General features: G+C 49.2%; 1 protein-coding gene across 4 annotated transcripts in view; it reads right to left on the bottom strand.

The window, feature by feature from the left end:
- Nucleotides 1–19,351, bottom strand: part of PITPNM2 (phosphatidylinositol transfer protein membrane associated 2) — a 108,419-nt gene extending 89,068 nt beyond the window's left edge. For 2 of the 4 annotated variants that reach the window (XM_065739158.1, XM_065739159.1), the window contains exons 1-2: nt 19,285–19,351; nt 10,089–10,188 (exon numbers count right to left, since the gene is read on the bottom strand). The gene's annotated coding sequence lies outside the window, so the exon portion shown is untranslated. The remainder of the gene's footprint in view (nt 1–10,088; nt 10,189–19,284) is intronic. The other 2 variants (XM_065739160.1, XM_065739161.1) reach the window with 1 other exon arrangement.
- Nucleotides 19,352–19,368: the final 17 nt, after the last annotated feature.

Genomic DNA, 19,368 nt, shown 5'->3' with positions numbered 1-19,368 from the left:
CTGTTCCAAGACATAAAACAACCGCATTATTATAGCCATAGACACCGTGATTTAATATTTGAACAAAAAAACACACGCAACGATGGGAGCATATTAAGCAGCAGAGCACTTCATTACAGCTGGAACCAGCATTTATGATCCCCCAAACCAAAGATGGTCCTGAGAATTATACGCCCAAGTGTGTCACTTTGAAACTACAACTTAATCATCTAACGTTCAGCACGGAGCTTTAAAACACACCGCTCACCCTTTGTTTTTTTCCAGGGCGAAGGAAAGCTCTGTGATAATAAATCATTTAAGGCACCGGTGGAAGTGGCTTCCTTAGGAAATGGGATTTGCAATGCAAAAAGTGAAACCTCAAACATCACCTTCATGCTCTGCCCTTCCTTGCACCGTGCATTGGCAGGTCCCCACCTGCCCAGTTTGCCCATGGCAGAGCAGCTCCTGGGAGAGCCACCAGGGCTGCAGGCCACAGCAAGAAGCTCATCTAGTAAAGTGCTCTGGGCACTCAGCTACAGCCCAAACCAGTTCTTCGCCAAGGCTGAGGACAATACGTTACTAACTGGAGCTTAATTATATCCACAAACATATTTCTAGCTGAGGCATACAACTGTGGCTCTGTAGGTTTGTTTGTTCTTCTAGCGGTCCCATTAAGAAATTAGTTCTGTGTTCACTTTCACAGCCCAGCACACACGCTTATCTGGTACTAAATTCACTCCTGCTTTGCTTCCACTGAAATTTTACTGGTTCCATATTAATTAAATTATGTCAGAAACAGACAGTGCTTCACAAAGGACCCTCTAATCAGCAGCTAACAAGAGCAGGCTGCAATACGGCGTTTATGTGAAATGGGGAAGACTGTGCTTTATCTTTTGAAAATAGTTTCAAAGAGCCAGCACCCCACCTATCAAGCATAATAATTAAGATCATCTTAATTTCTAAGTTCGTGATGCTTCAGATTAGGTGAGATTGACTTCCAGCAAGTCTCATTTCCCTATAGAAAGAACTGAGCTACTTGTAACATACAGACGACGTATTTTTCTTTTAGGAGAAAAGCTGCAGGGAGAATGAGTCAGCAGCAGATGCCCAGCCAGGTTCCCAATGCCAGCCCTGCCCAGGAGCTGCACCACCAGGGGAACCCTTATGGCTCTCAAAGACCCAAGCACAAGAAAAAAATAAAATAAAAATCATCCTGTGAGGTGATTTTTTTTCCAACACAGGAACCCAACCTGACCATGAACTCAGGTACCACAAGGCAATGCAAGTGGCTCTGAATGCTTGGCAGCCTCCAGTGCCCTGCCAAGAGCACGGGGCTGTGTGCCAGCAGTGCATGCACGCTGTTCCGATGGTGGGGGCAGAGCCCAATTAACGATGCCCACCCTCAACAGCCAGCAGACACTGCACAAACAGCTCATATGGGAAATTTCTCTTTCTGAGAGCTTCCACGCGCTCTAACAGTAACTACTGCAGGCATTCATTTATTAGTACAGAAGATTTATATTTGAGAGACCCGCAGTCAGCTTAAGCTCTGGAAGTGCAGCTCGATGTAGCTTAGCCCCTGGCCAGAGCTTCTCAGCTGCTGTTACATGGGGAAGCTGTGACCAGCAGCTCCAGGGCCAGCTCAGAGAAGTGTGGGTAACACATGGGCAGGGCTGGGTGCTGGGCTGCAATATGGGGGCCAGAAACACATCAGCTTAAGGTTGTTACCACATCCTGCTCCTCTGAGAGGGGAAGGCTGCCGTCCACAACGCAGGGCTTGCAGCTCCAGCACATCCTCAGTGCCCTGATGGGCACAATGCTTCCAGAGTTACCAGCAAGGGGAGGCTGGGCAGCAATAAAGCCACTTTATTCAAAGCAGCAGTGCTGTTAATACTTAAGATGTAAGCTAGCTTACTTACATCCACAAGAAAGGGAAAGACAGTACTCTGACCACTGCTGTTCATAAATATAAAAAGACCGGCTAAAGCTTTGCTAAACTTCTCACAGAAGTATTTATAACATCACCCCTCTATTTTTTTTTTTAGCAATAATCTAATTCATGCGCCTCTTATCTCAGCTATGAAACAGCATGTTAAATTCAAGATCACAGCTCATTTAGATAAGTGGAACTGGGCGCATCCAGCGAGTCACCCCCGCTGTGACACTGCTTGCTCTTGGCAGAGCTATTTCCAGGCTCGGCGTGGGCAGGGAGCTGGGAGGACTCACACACACCAGCACAGACCCAACCCCTCCATGAGGTCACACGGGAGCAGCCAAACTTCCCAAAGGAGGCTGAATGTACCTGGTGCAGCCACAGCTCCATCAGCATTTCAGCAGCCTTTGCCAGAATCAACCTCCAGCAGTTACCTAGGAGCATAATCCTCACCAAAATAAATTAGAAAAAAAAGATAACTTTATAATCAGTAGATTGCATTCGAGCTATAAACAAGAATTAGTGTACAAACAAGAACCACTGATCAAAGAAATAGCTCACGTTCATTTCAAGGTTATTTTCTTAGACGGTTCTCATAGAAGCACAGAGTGCTATCAGAAAGTTCCTCTCCCATCATCTTTACTTACTCTCCACCAGCTCTCAAGGACATAGCTGAACCCTGGAGGCTTAAAGCACCCAGGCCAAGCACCTAGTGAGCAATGAGCTGAAGTCAGCCTGTTGAGCTTAACACTCAGATCATCCAAAACGGGTTAAGAATTCCAGTCACACAAATGGGAACTTCTCCTCCAGCACTGGACCACTCTCCTTCCCTAGAGCTCTTTCTGCAAGCTCACTCCTGATCTGAATAAACACAGCCTTCAGACCACCCCTCCTTTTATTTATTTTTTTTAATCAAACGTGACTGCTGGGGTGGTTTGCTTCAGATACACACAGCTCCTGGTCTGCATTCTGAGTTTCGTTCATTCTTCCTAAATAAAAAGGACACAAGAGCTTGTCAGTCCATCTGCTGCTGCACCGCTCCTCCTGCCTGCAGGGCCCGGTGCCCAAGCACCCGTGTGCTGCAGAACCCATCACCTTCTGTTACAAGTGACACTTCGGGGCAGTTCCCACTTGTGTGTGTGCATGCACAAGTGCAGCACAGCTGCTGGCACTTACACACCTTCCTGGAAGTCGTGTTTTTTGCCAAATGAAACACCTGAGTGCTAAGGCAACACTAGGACTCATCCCAAGAAAGACTGCTTCCAAAACAAGAACTGCTGCGGACCAGATGAGAAGGCTTTAAGGACTTTTGCACCTCCTCCTCACCCTTTAACGGGGAGCTGTCTTACATCCAAGCCCATTCATGCTGCCTGACTGTCTGGTCAGAGGAGCCATGGCAGCTCCACCTCCCTCAGGTCCCAGGGCAGGTTCTGCTCAAACCCACCACCTTGTGCTTTGGGTCTCGGCAGGATACCACCCCAAACAGGTCCACTGGCAATAACATAAGGGAGCGTGGGAATGAATGGAAGAAAGCAGCACAAGAAAAAAGATGCTCAAAGCAGAACTGTCTCCTCAAATAAGGGCGTATTCTATGTAATAAAAAGTTAACATCACTTATCTGCATACCATCAAACATCTGCTTCCAAAGGTCCTGGAGGCAGCAGGATTTTCAGTCACCTTTCCCCCCCTCTCCCTTAGAAGCCTGCTGGCAGCATCACGAGCTCAGTACCCCACGACCCCATGACTCGTGGACCCCACGAGCTCAGTACTCCTTGTTTCTGACTCTTTCTCAGCTAGAAGGACATTTATCAGGTTAAGCCCAGATTTCCCTCCCCGTCTTACCAGCAGAGTTTTGGACTAATCAGAAAACTGAACATATTTTAAAGATCTAATTCTCCCTTCGCTATTTATACTAGCCAAAGTCACTCTGACACTATTCTGGCTTTCGTCTGCAAAAAACTTTCCAACTTAAAAATCCCTTAAAACAAACAGGCCCTTAAAGCAGACAAATGTGCTGTTCTCTCCATCTCCCCCCCCTCCCAAGCTAGCTTCAGCTGTCACCAAACTCACAGTAAGCATTTTCCTTCTTGGGAACTATATGTTCCTGCAGTTATATTCACTGGACCAGAAGAGCCTGGCATCAGAAAAATAACTGTCTGATTTTGTGGACTAGCTGCAAGAGAACCTGCCTCGGCCAGATACTAAACACCAAGAACAAAATTCAGCTGAGTAAGTTAAAGGTGCCCTCGGCAACAAATATTGGCATTGCAAACAGCCATCAAGCATTCATCCATTACAGATATGTCTTCGGGGCTACAACTGCTCTTCAAAGGTTGTTTCTTCCTGCAGTTATTTATAACTGTGAGCAAAACACTGACTTCAGGTTAGTGCAGAGCTCTGCAGAACTGCCACCCGCGAATCGCTGCACTTATTTTTGTGAAAAGAAACGTAGTCCGCTGCTTTCAAGAACTTATTAAACTCCTATCTGCTCTCAGTTTTTTCAATTCTGAAACTGCAGTTCAGCTTACACAGCACCGAGCATTACAGCTGTTTGAATTTATTATTTTGGCATAGTTTGTACTGCCTTCTTTCATGCACATTCGCTGTAATATCCACCGCTGTGTGATGAAGAGGGCAGGATGGCTGCAGAAGCAGCTGCACCAGAGAGCTGCTTTGAGATGCTGAGCCCAGGAGAGTCCCACACACCAGGGAAGGGAAACAGCAGATCTGCGGGTGCCAGCACTGGGATGGGACCAATGCTACCACTGGGCAGCAGCCAGGACAAAGAACAAACTGTAGGAGACAAAGCTGACACAAACAGCTGACACAAACCATCTTCCTGAAAATCTGCTCAGGGCAACAGTTTTCCCCAGACCATTTCAACCATATTTGCTTTTCCCCAAGAACTGCCCTTGCACGTTAGGAAAGCCCAAAGACAGAAACCACCTCTGAAAACTTCCAGGCAAGCGACGTCTCTACCCTGACCTGCCTCTAAGAGCCCTTCAGTTGCTTCATCAATGGTCCCTTTCCATCCCATTGGTAAGACATCACAAAAGCAAGTCCATGAGCACGTCTTGCCACCCCCTCAGGAAGGGTCCCATCCTATTTCACAGGGAGAGTGCCCATGGGAATTTTATCAGAAGTCACGGTGAATTACATAGCGTCTGCTCTACACTATGCTCAGGACAACCTCTACAGAGGTTTTCCACGAGGGGTTGTTCATCAGGTCTTATTTTTAAAGAATCTGGGCCAAGTCATCCCTGCTGTAGCTTTAATGACGTCAATGAGCTATGGCAAGGGTGAAACTGGGCCAGTGTTGGTTTTTTTTTCATGTCCACATGTCACGTGCCCGTTAAAGAAAAAACACAAAGGAAGACCAAGGAAGAAAAGTTACTCAGGCAAAAGATCATCTGCACAGAGATTAACACCTAGATAGGGAATGTTTCTCTTCTGTATAAATATAACAGCTTATGGAAGGAGAAATACCTCTTAGCATGAAGGTAAATGAGGACGCTGTAGCAGCAAATTATACACACATATTATATATCCTGTTTTGAAAAAGGTAGCAAAAAAAAAAATCTCTGCCAGGAAAAGGTCTCTTCAAAACTCAACAGAAATAGGTGACATGGTTGCCAGTAACTGCTTCCCCCCAGCAAGCCAACACGAATCACGTTGCATAGCACCAGTCGGTAACGAAGCCCACCAGACCTGGCTCTCAGCTCATTTCTCAGTAAATCCAAGACAGGATGCTGCAAGTACCAAAATCAAACGTGTGAAATAGAAGTTTAAACCTGAGCAGTGTTTTCTGTGAGCAACCAAAGCCTCGAACACCAACATGGAAAGAACCACAGCCGAGGAGATGAAGCCTGCCCGACACAGGGCATCAGCCACGACTAACAGCACTAACAGCCATCCCAGCACGGGACCGTGACCTGTGCCACTGCTCTGCACTGTGTGCTTCCCACCAACCATACCCCAGCTCCTGCCTGTCCTGGAAGTGGCAGCTCAGGGGCACTGAACCACGGGATGTATCTCAGCCTGCAAGACCCGCGTGCAGAGCTCAGCTCCACGTTTCAAAGCTCACTTCAGTGACATTTAGGCACATGAGTAACCGTATTAACGAGGCTCACTCATTATGAACGCCAGGTGAAATTACTCACCAGCGTGCTTACAGTCACATCAACATGTCTTTAAAGATCATTTTTCAGAAACCCTCAGGAACAGCACCAGATCACAGGAGCGCGGCGTTCAGAGCCTTCGCTTTGTAGATAGCTGCTCTGTCAAATCTTAATAGTGCGTTCCTGAGAAATCTCTGACTGTAATTCTCCAACTCTCAGCTTTAGTCAAAGACTAAGTCTTCTTTCCCCCCCCCAATTGTTTTTTAATTAGTATTTCCAAGCTGTTTTTCTTGCCATAAACCAGATCAGTTTGGGTTTTTTTGTTTATTTCTTTCTTTCCACCCCTCCCCCCCCCCAACCCATTCCAGCACTGGAATCAAAATAACTTGAGATGGAAAACGTGTGACCTCCCAAGCCTTTATTTACAGTATCACAAACCACAAGGGAAGGATCTGTCCAAGCTCTCCAGCTGGAATGGGGAGGGCAGGGAGAAACACGCTCTCATTTTTGCAGCTGTGATATTTAACACATCACAGGGAAGCAGGATGGGGAGGGGAAGGAGAATCAGAAGCATGCAGTGCTGGGTGAAGAGGTCTCAGTCACACAGGTAGGTTCATGCAATTACATCCCATCTCTCCAGAAACAAAGAAAGCTCTACACATGCAAATGTAATTACAAAAATCAATCTGCCACATGTTTAATGGCTTTGCTTCTCGACTTCTACATTTTACAAGATCAAGAGCTACAGAAGCCTTCTGGACTTCAACAGTCCTGAATTTTTATTAGATCTGTAATGATTTCTCTTCATGCCACCATCCTCAAACAGCTACAACAGAGATTGTCAAAATAAGCAGCCTTGAAGCAGTAGACTCTTCCACAGCTATTTAAACAGCTGCACAGACGCAACGAGTGAGGTTTAGATCTATAGAAAGTTACTTGCAGCAGGAAACCGTCAGTTTGTGGTTAGAGTCACAGCTCTTTCCTCCCACTTAAATACGTATGTCCAAACAGTTCCTCCACTGGTTGTCTAGTGTTTCTATTATAAAAAGGAAGAAAATGACCAAGAGAAAAACCCATCCATCCACACACCAGCAATTTCCTAACATCAAACTGCCTGGCCCCGTAACAAGTGCTATGCCGTTACATGCAGGTGTGGGAACACCACAGTTGTGCTGTCATGTTGCCTAGCAGGGCTGCCCTTCTTGCTGGTGCAACAGCAACCATCACCCACCTCTCTGAAGTGTTATCACCTCGATCTGACTCACTGCACAGTGCTTTGCACAGTGAAGGATCCAACACGACAACAGACGGCGCTGAATTCGGTTTCCTTTATACTATTTACAATAGGTACTATTCTCACATCAGGGTTGTGGAGCAAGTCCCCTGATAAGCCCAGAAAAAGTAAAATTCAGCCCTAGTTTGTGTCCACGTAGAAGGACACAAGGCTCTAGAAGTGGAAAGTTTATCACCTTATGCAACAGGGGCAGAAACACATCCGAGAGTTAGAGCAGTGTCCTGCAGGCAGGTGCTGCCAGCAAGGCAGGGAGTGCTAGGAGCACATCAGGAGCCAAATGCAATGCTAACCTGGGCTTCCACTTGACAGTACATCGATGGTTTACAGAGGTCAGACTTCCCCCAACACACTACAGATACATCAGCCTCCTGCCCAACCTCAGTCTCTGCTTCTTCTTAAAGAGAGGTGATCACTCGCTCCAACCCAGCACCTGCAGCTGCAGAGCAGAACTCAGAGGCAGCAGAGTGTCCCTGGACAGCCAGAAGCAAGGATGCTGAGGGACAGGGCAGCAGGTACCTCCTTATCTGCACCAGCATCACCCACCTCCCCCTGCCACACTGCTCCCACAAGCTGACTTCTTGCTGCGATCCCACAGTCGAGCTCGAGCATCACAGGCACTTACATATGCAACCCCCGTTGCCTGCTCTGCTTTCTGCTTGTGCCAGGGATTCAGGACACCTTCCTAGATTTCAAAATAATCCCATGGAGTAAATCCAGGTACAACTTTCAGAAGACCCTCCTCTCCTTATTCTTCCTTGGTTCAGAGGTCGTGCTGCAAAACCTCAGGGCTGCACAGGGATGCTGATAGGACACAGGAGGAAATTACTCAGTGCCTACAGCACTTCCCTGTGTTCTGGACATTGTTATTCAGCTCTTTGTTTTCGTGAGTGCTGCATTCCCTGACAAGGTTTAAAAGCCATTTTTCTCCCTATGTTCCTTACCTGCCAATCCAGGGACATTACTTGCTCTCCAGTGACGCAAGCTGCATGGATTCATTCTGCTGCAAACACAATACCAAGGCAGTTTCCCCTCACCTGCTCAGGCTCTTAATAACCACTCAGGCACCTCTTGCAGAGAGGAATGTCAGCCTTGAGGAGTGCCAAGTCCTTCAGGCAAGCAAAAAGAGCAGTCCCACAGCCTCAAAAAAGGAAACCCTAAACATGGCTAAGGACAACGCTTCTCTGCTGCTACCACTCAGACAAACTCCCTCTCCTTCATAAGAACACACAGGGAAGCGAGGGGACCTGGAGTGATCTATGGCAAAAGAGAGATGCAGCTTTTGAGACATAACGTTCTCCCTCAGCACAGGAGCACAAATTCTTACAGCAGCACCAATTCAAGAGAAGCTGCTGGGCTCTTCAGAGAAATCTGGGTGTCCCACCAAGGGACAGGCTGCAGCACAGCAAGCAGACTGCCTGAGCTGGCTCTGGGCTCTGCTGATGCTGAAGAGAGGCTTCAGAAAGGGAATCGGCACAGGGAATGGCAATTAATTCATCAGGAGTCAATCTGCTGACAAGAGATAATTAAGGTAGTCAAATAACCCTTAGTTTTCAAGGGCTTCTGGCATTGCACGTCGATACAAAGCTGGTGTCACTGTGGTTTCAGTATAACTACTGCAAGTTGAGCACAAGTCCAGAGGAACTGAAAATACATTTCAGTCTCACACACAAAGAGTTCATCCCCAAACTCATGTACTCTTTCTCTGGTCTTTGCAGCAGTCCATTTGCTCTTAAACCAAAAGGCAGCAATTCTGAGTTTCAGCATCAAACAGCAAAAAAAGAAGAAAAAAAAAGTAAAATTGCTGTATCACCATGTCAACACACAGTGAAACATTTGGTGGATCTAAGAGTTAAAAACACCCCTCTCGACTGGGGGAAAAAAGAAAAAATCAGAGGCAAGGAATATGCTGGAGAAAAACAAAAAAGATGCAAACCTACCCATGCAGGTAAAGGCTGCCATTCCATCTACTGAAAAATTCCAGTTTAGCCAGTAACTGTGTGCACAGAGACATATTTCTAGAACAGAAGAAATTCAGTGGAGCTGGAAAAGCACTCAGCAAACCCACAAGCCACACTCCACAAGCTAGAGCACAAGGGTACATAAAAGTCACAAAATCTCTTAAGATTTGCTTGTTAAAAAACCCACAGGGTGCTCCGTTCCCATCTATACACTTTGCTGTGGAAGTTTTGTGCCTCAATATTCTCTAAAACGTTAAGTAAGTTAGAAGTTCTGATAAGAAAATAAGGTAGAAACCAACAGCAATGTCACGGCAGTACCAGAATGTGCAGACTTGTTTATTTTGGTCCAAACACATTTTTCTGTGGGGGGGAAGGGGTGAGACCAACGGAAGATTTAAACAAAACATATGTTAACTGCACATCCTGTACAACCATTTCCCCTTTTGATTTATTTGAATTCTTTCAAATAGAAGAACACTGACCGAGCAGAAAAAGGTGTGGAGCGTGAGCTTTCTTTATGAAGAGCTCTGCTGCCAATCCACACCTATGCAACGTAAGCCAACCACGTCCTGTGCCTGCAAAGCCCTTCTCTAAGGCAACCCATAGGCCACTCTTTGTGACTCCACTCCATTCACCTTTCCCCTGAGTCTGTTGCAGGGGATCCCAAGCTAAGCTTGATCCCTTCTCTCATCAGCAGCATGCTAGTCTCCATCAAACTCATCACCGTTCTCCCTAGTAACATCTACATGCTTTTTTCTAGTACAGAAGGAAGAGAACAGCCATGCAGCTGAACTGCCAGAACCTACCTTCGGCAAGAAATCTCTCTAGATGCTTCTGAATGCGGGAGGGAGTAAAGACAGCATTGCTGAAGAAGGATGTCACTGTTGGTCCACATGTGTCAACAACCTAGGAAACGATAAAGCACAGCTGCTTAACTGCCTCGCCCGTGGGAAATCAACTGCAAGAATAAAGCTGCATTATTTTCACAGTTACACCATGCTAATGGCTCCTATGCAAACAGCGACGCCGTTTTATAATTGCACATCAGAGTTTCTCTGCAGACATCCCTCTGGTATGTCAGAAATCCAATACGTGATGGTAGGCGGCAGTGAGCACCTCAGGGATTTAAAGCACATCCCGAGCCATGAGTCATCACCATCTCTAACTCATGGAAATTTAAAAAAAAAAAAAGGAAAAAGGGAAAAAAACGGAGAGAAGAAAAACACACACACGCATCACACTGACCGCTCTCATGTGCTCTCGCTGTGTGACAGAACAGCTTCCCCCTAAAGCATTTCCCTTTTAAATACAGTGCTGAAGGATTGCCATGAAGGAGAAACTGCTGCAGACCTCGTTCCACACCAAAATGAATTTAAAAAATAAAATAAAATAAAATAGCAAAAAAAACCAACCAAAAACCCAGCACCTCCTTCCAAAGAGCCCCGGGGACAGCAGCATGGCACGCTGCAGGAGCAGAGCTGCCCTCGGCCCCCCTCGAGCCCCTTGCCACCTGCAGAAGGGCACCAGAAACACTTGGAAGGATGCTTCTGCAGCACCTGGTGAGCATTTCAGGCCACACCTGTGCTCCCCTCCCTGAGCTCCTCCCAAGGATACCCAGGTTCCTTCAGTCTCTTTAATCCCTTGGCCTTTATTTCAGGGGGTGGCCGATGCGGCCACTGAGCAGCGCCTGCAGCCAAAGGCTCACAGGAAAACAGCAACAGAGCTCCCATCTATGCTGTTTCCTGCACCGAAGTGAAAAGATCGGATACTTCCAGCTGGGATACCCTGCTTCAGTGAACAGATAGAGGCCTCACCAAAAAATTTTAAGGACTGGAAGAAAACAAGTGTGATTGCTCTTTATTCTTGTCCCTTCTTGCACAGGCTGATGCATCCTGGAGGAACAGCAAGCCTCGGTAACGTTTCAGGACCATTAATCTCCAAGATCTTGCCAAGAGCAAGCAGCCAGGCAGCTTAAAAATATATTTAGTTCACAAATGCTTATTAACGTCATTTGCTGATTCACAGCTGAGCCAGTTGCATGGAGCCCAAGTGCCACTTCTGCTTCACCAGCCTGGGTGAAAGACCATCACAACAGCTGGACATCAGGTGGCTGAGCCCACCTCAGAGCCAGCCACGATACAGCCAGGACCTGTCAGTTCTGAAGCAAAGCATTGTGTAACACGAAGAATAGCAAGGCTTGCTCAGATGTGTGCTGGGCTATGATGGGCTCAGCCCAACAGATGTCCATTCCACGTTTCTTTTCACAAGGTAGATGCAGACGCTGGCTGTGCTAGGCAAAGGAATGTGAATCACACTCAGATACATAAACCCTTGGAAATGGAGTGAGCACAGAGCTCCATCTCCTCTCGCCAGGCAGGGACTCGAGGGCTCAGAGAAAGCGTCAACGTTCAGCTGAGCCATCATGGGGGGACCTCAAAGGTTTTATGTACTGATATCACCATGCAAGGTAGACACGAAGCCTCTTCAGTCTCTGAGGAGAGCCATCTTTCTACCTGCTTCAGGTATCAGGGCTGGGTTTTCCTTTTTTGTTGACTGGAGAAAGATGACAAACTTTCTTATCGTCAGCGACAGCAAGTCTGAAATGATTATTCCAAATATGATGGGTCTCTATCTGCTTGCTAGTCAGACTGAAATCAAAAGCAATTAAAGGCTGCTGCTTTTATGAGCAACAGAAACTGAAAGTACTCCCATCGGAAAAATGTAAAGACCAGCATTTTCTGTGTGGTAAGCAGCAGGTAATGAACACAGCCCAGGACACTGACACGTTTATACAACCTGTTTGCTGCAGTACCACACAATTCACCTTTGCTGTGTGCCCAGCTCAGCACATCACTGCAGTCTGCAGAGGTCTCATTGATGCCACGGTTGCTTTTATTGATAGCTCTCAGAACAGCTTATCAGTTCTAAATTTAAACTTCAGTATTGTGTTCCAATCCTAAGTATCAAAATAAAAATTAAATCTGTTTCAGAGTAATAATAACTAACCCTTCAAGTATGTTTTATGGTAAGTGGTAATCAAACACACAGTTACCACTGCTAGTTCTGTAACTGCATTGCTGAAACCTGGGGGAACGTTTGTCCAAAGCAAACCACCAGGACAAATCAACCCAACAAAAACAATTATAAATTCTGAGTTAATGCAAGAATTCCCAGAGGAGCACTTTTATAATGGGTCATTAGCAGGTGCTGCACTTCAGCTATCAGCCCTCCCTCCCAGGAGGGCATTTACAGCCCCCATTAAGGCACTTCCCACCGGCAGGACAGGCAGAGCTCCCACCTAGCTGCACCCTGAGCACGCACCATGGTGACAGCCACAAAGCAGCACACAGTAGCCCTGCACCCAAGAGCAGAGCCCTACATAACCCAGATGCATCCACATGCACACCAGGTCCCGTCCTAGGAAACACCCAGGCTCAAAATTGTTCCTAGCAAGCACCACAGATGTTTCAGCTCAGCACACTGCACTAAGTACTCAGCCCTGACAAGTCTCAGCTGCAGTCACACACTCGTGCCCTGGTCTGTAGGCATCAGCTTCAGCCTCCAGGTAGTCACACAAGTCCTCCATCCTCAGGGAAGGTGTTTTCCATTCCCACAACAGTTGCTCGCCCTAAAACAATAAGGGGATATAAATGAGCAACTAAAAAGCAACGAACCAGAGAGAAATAATATCAGAACCCTGAATAGCTCTGCAATCAATTGAAAAGGCTCCAGGATGTGCCAGGCAGCAGAGGGAATTAATGAACACAAGATAAACAGAGCAGTTAACGAGAAAATCGGATCGGCTCAGGAAGGCACCTGGATAAATCTGGCCCTGCCTGATGCTACAGCACCTGAACCTCCGGAGCACCTCTGCTCCCTGAGGAGCACTGGGTCTGGGGCTCACTGCAAGGAGGCCACTTCCATCAGTGGGTACAGAAGCAAAGGAGGAGAAAAGGCCTCTCCTGGTGGGTTCAGCACTTATTTATGCTGAAGGCACTGCATGTTTAATACACAAGAATGCTACCACCCCTGTAAAACGTTTCTAAGCGACTCAGCCAGATTCAAACCTCTACAGCCTGCTTTCAGGAGGACCTTCCCCCCCAAAAAAATATATTTTAATTCAACCAATCTCATTTCTATTACTTCCCTTATCAACGTGGTAGTTAACCAAGCAAAGTCCATCGCCTATGCAGCATTTCACCTTAAATAAAACAGCTCAAGAAATAATATACCACTTAATCCATACTTGACAGCCAGAAAAGAAACCGCATCAGTAACACGCTTCAAGAGGGTTCAAAATCCATTCTGCAGACCTTGATGGAAGGCTGTCCTTGTCAATGAAGCCCACAATCCATAATAATTCTCAGCATCGTGCTTTTATCCTCCGTTTTATGAGAGCTCATCTGCTGATCAATGAGGAGCCCCATGGAATAGCACTTTGAATTTCAATGTCAACACAGCAGTACTGTGGTAATGATTGAAAATATTTACATATTGCCTCATTGATCGCGGGGAGCTCTTTTCCAACCATCTGGCTACTGGGCACTCTCGTTTTTATTTTTTTTTTCCAGGGTTTTAAATTGTTATCTGAACATCTCCAGAGCTCGCATCCAGCATCCCACCTGAACCACGTTCTCCTGTCATTTTTAAGATGCGGCATTAGGGATAGTGATAATCAATTTAACTGCATGTCAAGGAGGGAAGGGGATTCTCTTACCAAGGACAAAAAAAAAGCAACCAGCAGACACCTGCTCCACTGCCACCAGAGCCATGTGCCAATCCAGCCACAAGGTCTCGCATTAAATGTGACTCAAGGGTGTCACCGTTCTGACAGCAGATGAGTCGAATGGAGACGTGTCACTCACTCATTGCTCTCTGCCTGCCTCCAGATGAAGCAACCCATAAGGGCTGTTTTTTCCCCCTCCACATGGAGTACCTTCTGATAGCTGCAGTGCCATCCCCTGGGCTCCGCGCTGCGTGCCTGTGTTTGTTCTGCCTTCACTAACTGCTCGGGGGAGGCAAGGCAGGAGGGCAGCTCGGACCAGCTGCCGCTGAATGGGCTGTGGGGACGCAGCCTCCCTCATCTGCATCTCCTCCAAAGTTGGATGGCAAGTTAAATAAAGCAGGCAGGAACAACCTAGGACTCTGCTGCAGGAGGCCTCCGCAGCGTACCTGCCAGGAATCCCAACGAGCTGCTTCACAAACGGTGGCTGAGCTGATTTCAAGGCTTTTTTTGGATGGCCCCGAGCCTCATTATCAGAAGGTGCCTCTCGGAGCCGCTGGTGCCATATGCTTCATTTAGGAAGAATGGGGGATGTAAAGACAAACGACACTCCTGCCTTTAAAGCTGGAATAGAAATAGTCTCTCCAAACAGCTTAGCTGATGATTTTGGTCATGTTGTTAAAGATAAAACATTTTTATGTCTATTCCATTCTACGGTGCTAGAAAGGAGTGAAATACAAATTCTGCCAACAAACGAAAACACGGACTATGTGGGAGAGAGCAGAGCAAAGCACACTGACTCACCTGCCCCTGGGGTGCAGCTCTGTGTCCTGCCCCTCTCTCCTTCTCATGGGGGCAGTGGCACAAAGGAGCAGGACAGAAGGCTCTGCTCACACATCCCCCCCTGCCCACGCAGCCCAGATGCTGTGCAGATGTGATGCAGCAGCTCTGGCACTTGACCTGACGAGCTCCACTGAAGGCACAGGAGGAAAAGCTCCTATGAAACACAGGGAGGAGTTCTTACAGCACTGCATAAATCCTTACTGCTGCGAGAAGCCACTTTGTAGGATGCTATCACCGGGAGGTTTCACCACCCAGTCTTCCCCCCATCATTTCCAATACTGATATCTCCAAGCAGAGCATCACGTGGGGATCCCAAGGTGCACAGCCCTGGTGAAGCAAACACTGCTGCTCTCCTCAGCAGAGTGAGATTGGAACTGGGAAGCTGGAGCAACACAGCTGCACTACAAAGGTTAACACTTCAAGTAGGCTTGCCCGAATACACGCTTCCCCGTGACAGCAATAGTGCATGAGATGAATGTGCCTTATTGAAAAGCCTATTTATAGGAATTGAACGTAAGCAAAAGACAGCATTAAAAACAGTTCTGTAGCCCTCCAGCAGATAGAGGACACGTGGTGTCAGTGCCATTCTCCCCCTCCTGCTATTTTTCACAAAATCTCTCTGTTATTTACACAGCCGTGTCCTGAACTCCCCCTCCACGTTCCCAGCTTGCTGCTAACTGTGCTGCCAGAGATGACATGTGTTTGGCTCTTGGTGTGTCGAGGTGGGAAGGTCCCACTGGGGCAGCACACGAAGGAGAAGCAGGAGCTCCATCCCTCTGCCACGCACCCGAACCGACCCACGAGGGGAAGAGGGTGACTGAGCAGCTTGGGGACGCCTACCATTGCTTCCCCACCTCGGGTCCAGAAAAAAAAAAAAGATGTAAATATTTAGATTTCGATTTCGACTGATATGGTAAATATAAAACGCCTATTTTCTTCTTAAAAAAAAATATATATATATAGCATGAAAGTGGGTAAACCACCCACACAGAGAAGATTCTGCAGTGCTTCTACCTTTAGGAGGGGGTTAGCTAAGTCACACTACGACCTAGAAAGGAACTGCAGTCACAAGTCATACCCACCGTGCGGACTTCTGGTGTGCACATTAGCACAAAAGGACCGTCCTCCTTCCGCCCAGCCCAGCCCTCAGCACCAGTGTGCTCCCTCAGCCCTGTGCTGCCCGCCAAGCCCTGGCCCAGGGGGCTCTGGAAGCTCCAAGCCGTGCAGCCAACCCCGCCAGGAGCACCACGCAGAGCTCCCCCAGCCCTGCTCGAAGACCCCGGGTGGAGTGTCCTAAAGCAGGCGGGCGCCTAAAGCACATAATGGAATCACGGCCCCGCCACGCTGCCAGGTTAACAGTCGTGCAAACATCAAACTTTACCAGAGCAGGAGATAACGAGGCCTCACCCTGAAACACTGATACTGCAGAGCACTCGGCGTGCTGACGCGATTACGCATTCCCACCTTCCGAATTGGTGCTCGCAGACGAGAAACGCCTTTGCGGGTCACTGCTCCACGGGTTAAGCCAGCTCATATGCTCCAATTCGCAGCCCGTGCTCGGCTGTCCTCACGCGAGTGCCAGCAGTCCAAACCCACCCCACTCACTGCCCTGCCCCTCACCAGGAGCAGCACTGCATCGGCACAGCACAGCCCCAGCACGCAGCTGAGCGCACACCCCTCGGGCCCAGCACAACGCTGTGGCACTTGGATTTCCTCCAGCATCCAGGAAACAAAAGTTAAAAATAAAAGTGTTTTATTTATCCCCTCCCTCCCACTCGTTAATTACTCCATTTGCACTCACGCTGAGCACTTTGGGATATTTTCGTTTATACAACGCTTTCAGGCTCAAAATTAAATTCAGACTTATCTCGCTCATTCGGGGCTGAACAGAAATATTAACAAACTGCATATCTGTATCAGCCAATGTCAGAGTTAGATTTGAAACTGGCTACTGAGAAAGCCATGTTTTCCTCACATTGCTTTTTCCTTCTAGGAAAATTAAAATAAAGGTGAGAGAGGAAGAGCTGTTCAAACCTCCCCTCTCCCTGGAGAGGGTCACATCTCATAGAAAGAGCCTAGAGAAAAACATAAAGACTGAGCCACAAAGAACATTTCCCAACAGGTCGTGCTGGGCCTGGAATGGATCAGCACCGTGAACGTGCAAGGATGGCACAAGTCAAGCTGTGCTCGGGAGGAAGGATCAGCCCTATGGGCCGTGTTCTGAAGCCTTCCAGTTGGGCTGCCAAGACTCCTGCTCAGGTGCAGGGGGAGATCAGTGCAGGTTTGGACTAAATGGAGGCATCTTCTTCACATTACCTTGCTCTGTTTGGTCTACCTGCAGGATCAGTAACACATCTTGAATCGAGACGGTTCACCTAAATTCAAAGCCCCCTTAGCACTGCTGTCAGTTGTAAGCTTTGAGTATTTCCTTCAGTAACAGTAATAACAACCAGGACAAGAGCTTCGCAAAGCGGTTGCTGTCAACTAAGATGAGAAGTTGGATCAAACTCCCACGTGGCAGCTGGTAAATCACAACAAACGCTCGGGCTGTTAGATGCACAACAGGCAAATACACCACTCACACAAGGGGCATTTCAGCATTTCATCGTTCTGGGAGCAGCTCTGGGGAAACAGAAGTCCCACACTGAGGACTTCATCTCTGCACATGTAACAGACAATGACCAGAGCAGAGTTATGTCCAGCTGCCATCAGCACGGCCTCGGACTTCACCATTCAGACATCATTTATGACCCTCCTGCCAAGTTGCTTACAAAATATTGCTACAGGATACCGGAGAATTGTTTACTCAAACCATTACTGCTTCCTGAACGCAGATGCAAGAAAAAGTTATATTAAGAAGATAAACAGCTGCTACTGTATGCTGTTTAAATGGTAACAAAAGCATCTAAGGGCCATAAAGGGAATAGTAAGGGAATTAAAACGCATTTTTATGCATGGAGATGGCTAACATCCGTGCATTCATTAAAGTGGTATCAACCATGCTTTTAATTAAAAGTTGGTGACAGAAACTTAAATATGATGGATGCAGTCCAAGAGCTTACCAGCAGCCCGCTCCATCCGGAGCGCAGCGAGCTCCGCTTCAGGCCCCGCTCATTTCCTTCGTTTCCCACTCACGGAGGCCACAAAACAGAGCACGCCGCAGGGACTCAGCATTCCTCCCATAAACAGCAAGCTGGGACACGCCTGCGAGCTTTCCCGCTGGGTCACGCCTCGTTTTGTGTGACCCGAAGGCGGTGTGCGGGTGACGGTGCCGGGTACCTGCCCGAGCCAGCGGCAGCTGGGGCACGGGGTCAGGAAGGGCCATCCACCAGCAGCCGGCCTGCTGCTCACAGCACGGGGATTTGATCCAGGGCTGGAGCTGAACTCAGCAGCACCGTCAGTCCTCCCAACGCACCGCGCCGTGAAGAGGCAGCAAGAGCAGAAAGACGGCAGAGGGGCAGGGCAGGGAGAGCCCTGCAGACCGCGTGTGCCACCAAAGCCTGCCCGCCTGAGCTCTGACACCTGCAGAGGTTCATCGTTACCGCTGCGCAGAGCGGCTGCAAACGATGCCTCCAAAGAGCGGAGGCATTTCTCAGCACCGCGTCGCGGGATCCCAGAACCACCACCCACCTTGCTGCTCCGGGCCACGCAGGAGATGCAAGTTCTCTCTTCAGAGCGGTTGCGAACGAAACGAGAAGCTTTTGTCCCTTTCGCACCATCTACATCAGCTTCACCTGAGCCGCGGCGACGCGAAGCAAAACCATGCAGGGCCGGGAGGGCACCGAGCCAGGAGAGAGCCGGGCCCCTGGGGACGGAGGAGCGGGGATGGAGGAGCGGGGCTCAGCCCGGCGGCTGTGCGGGACACGGGCGCGCCGGGCAGCCGTCCCGCAGCCGCTCTCTCTCCCGGTGCAGCAGCTCTCAGGGCTCGGCCGCTCTCTGCCCGCGGCGCCGAGGCCCGAAACGACCCCGGCGGGTCTCCCCCAGCCGTACCCCGCAGGCGCTGCTCCGCGCGGCGCTCCGGGCGGTTCCTCCGCGCTGTCCCCGGGGCGGGGCGGAGATCGCCGCGCCCGGACCGCTCCCCCCACGGCGCCGCGAAAACGAAATCGAGGTCAATCCCGGCCCGAGCGACGGGGACGCGGCGGTAACGGCGCTCAGAGCGGCCGGGCGCGCCCTCGCGGGTGCTGGGAGCGAAGGGCGGTCCCGGCAGGGGGGGGCGCGGCGCCCCGCACTCGGCCCCGGGCAGCGCGGCGGTACTGCGGTGCGGGATCGCCCAGGCGCAGCGCTGCGACGGCGGAGCGGAGGACGCGCCGCTCCCATCGCGGACCGCTCCGCTCGGGGAAACTTTCACCCCGCGGCCCCCGGGCCGGCCGAGGCCCCGGGAGATTCCCGCATCGCCCCGGGCCCGCGCCGTTCCGCCCCGCCTCTCCCCCACGCACCGGCTGCTCCCGGCTCCCGCCGCCGCCGCCTCCACCGAGCCGCTGCCCGCCGACGTGCCCGCTCTCCGCTGGCATAATCCCCGG

This window comes from Cyrtonyx montezumae, unplaced genomic scaffold, assembly GCF_038088225.1.
Source record: "Cyrtonyx montezumae isolate F1298 unplaced genomic scaffold, pur_monq_1.0 scaffold_23, whole genome shotgun sequence".
Classification (NCBI taxonomy): Eukaryota; Metazoa; Chordata; class Aves; order Galliformes; family Odontophoridae; genus Cyrtonyx; species Cyrtonyx montezumae.
Note: the sequence above shows the minus strand (reverse complement) of the source record. Positions and strands in the feature narration are given on the sequence as shown.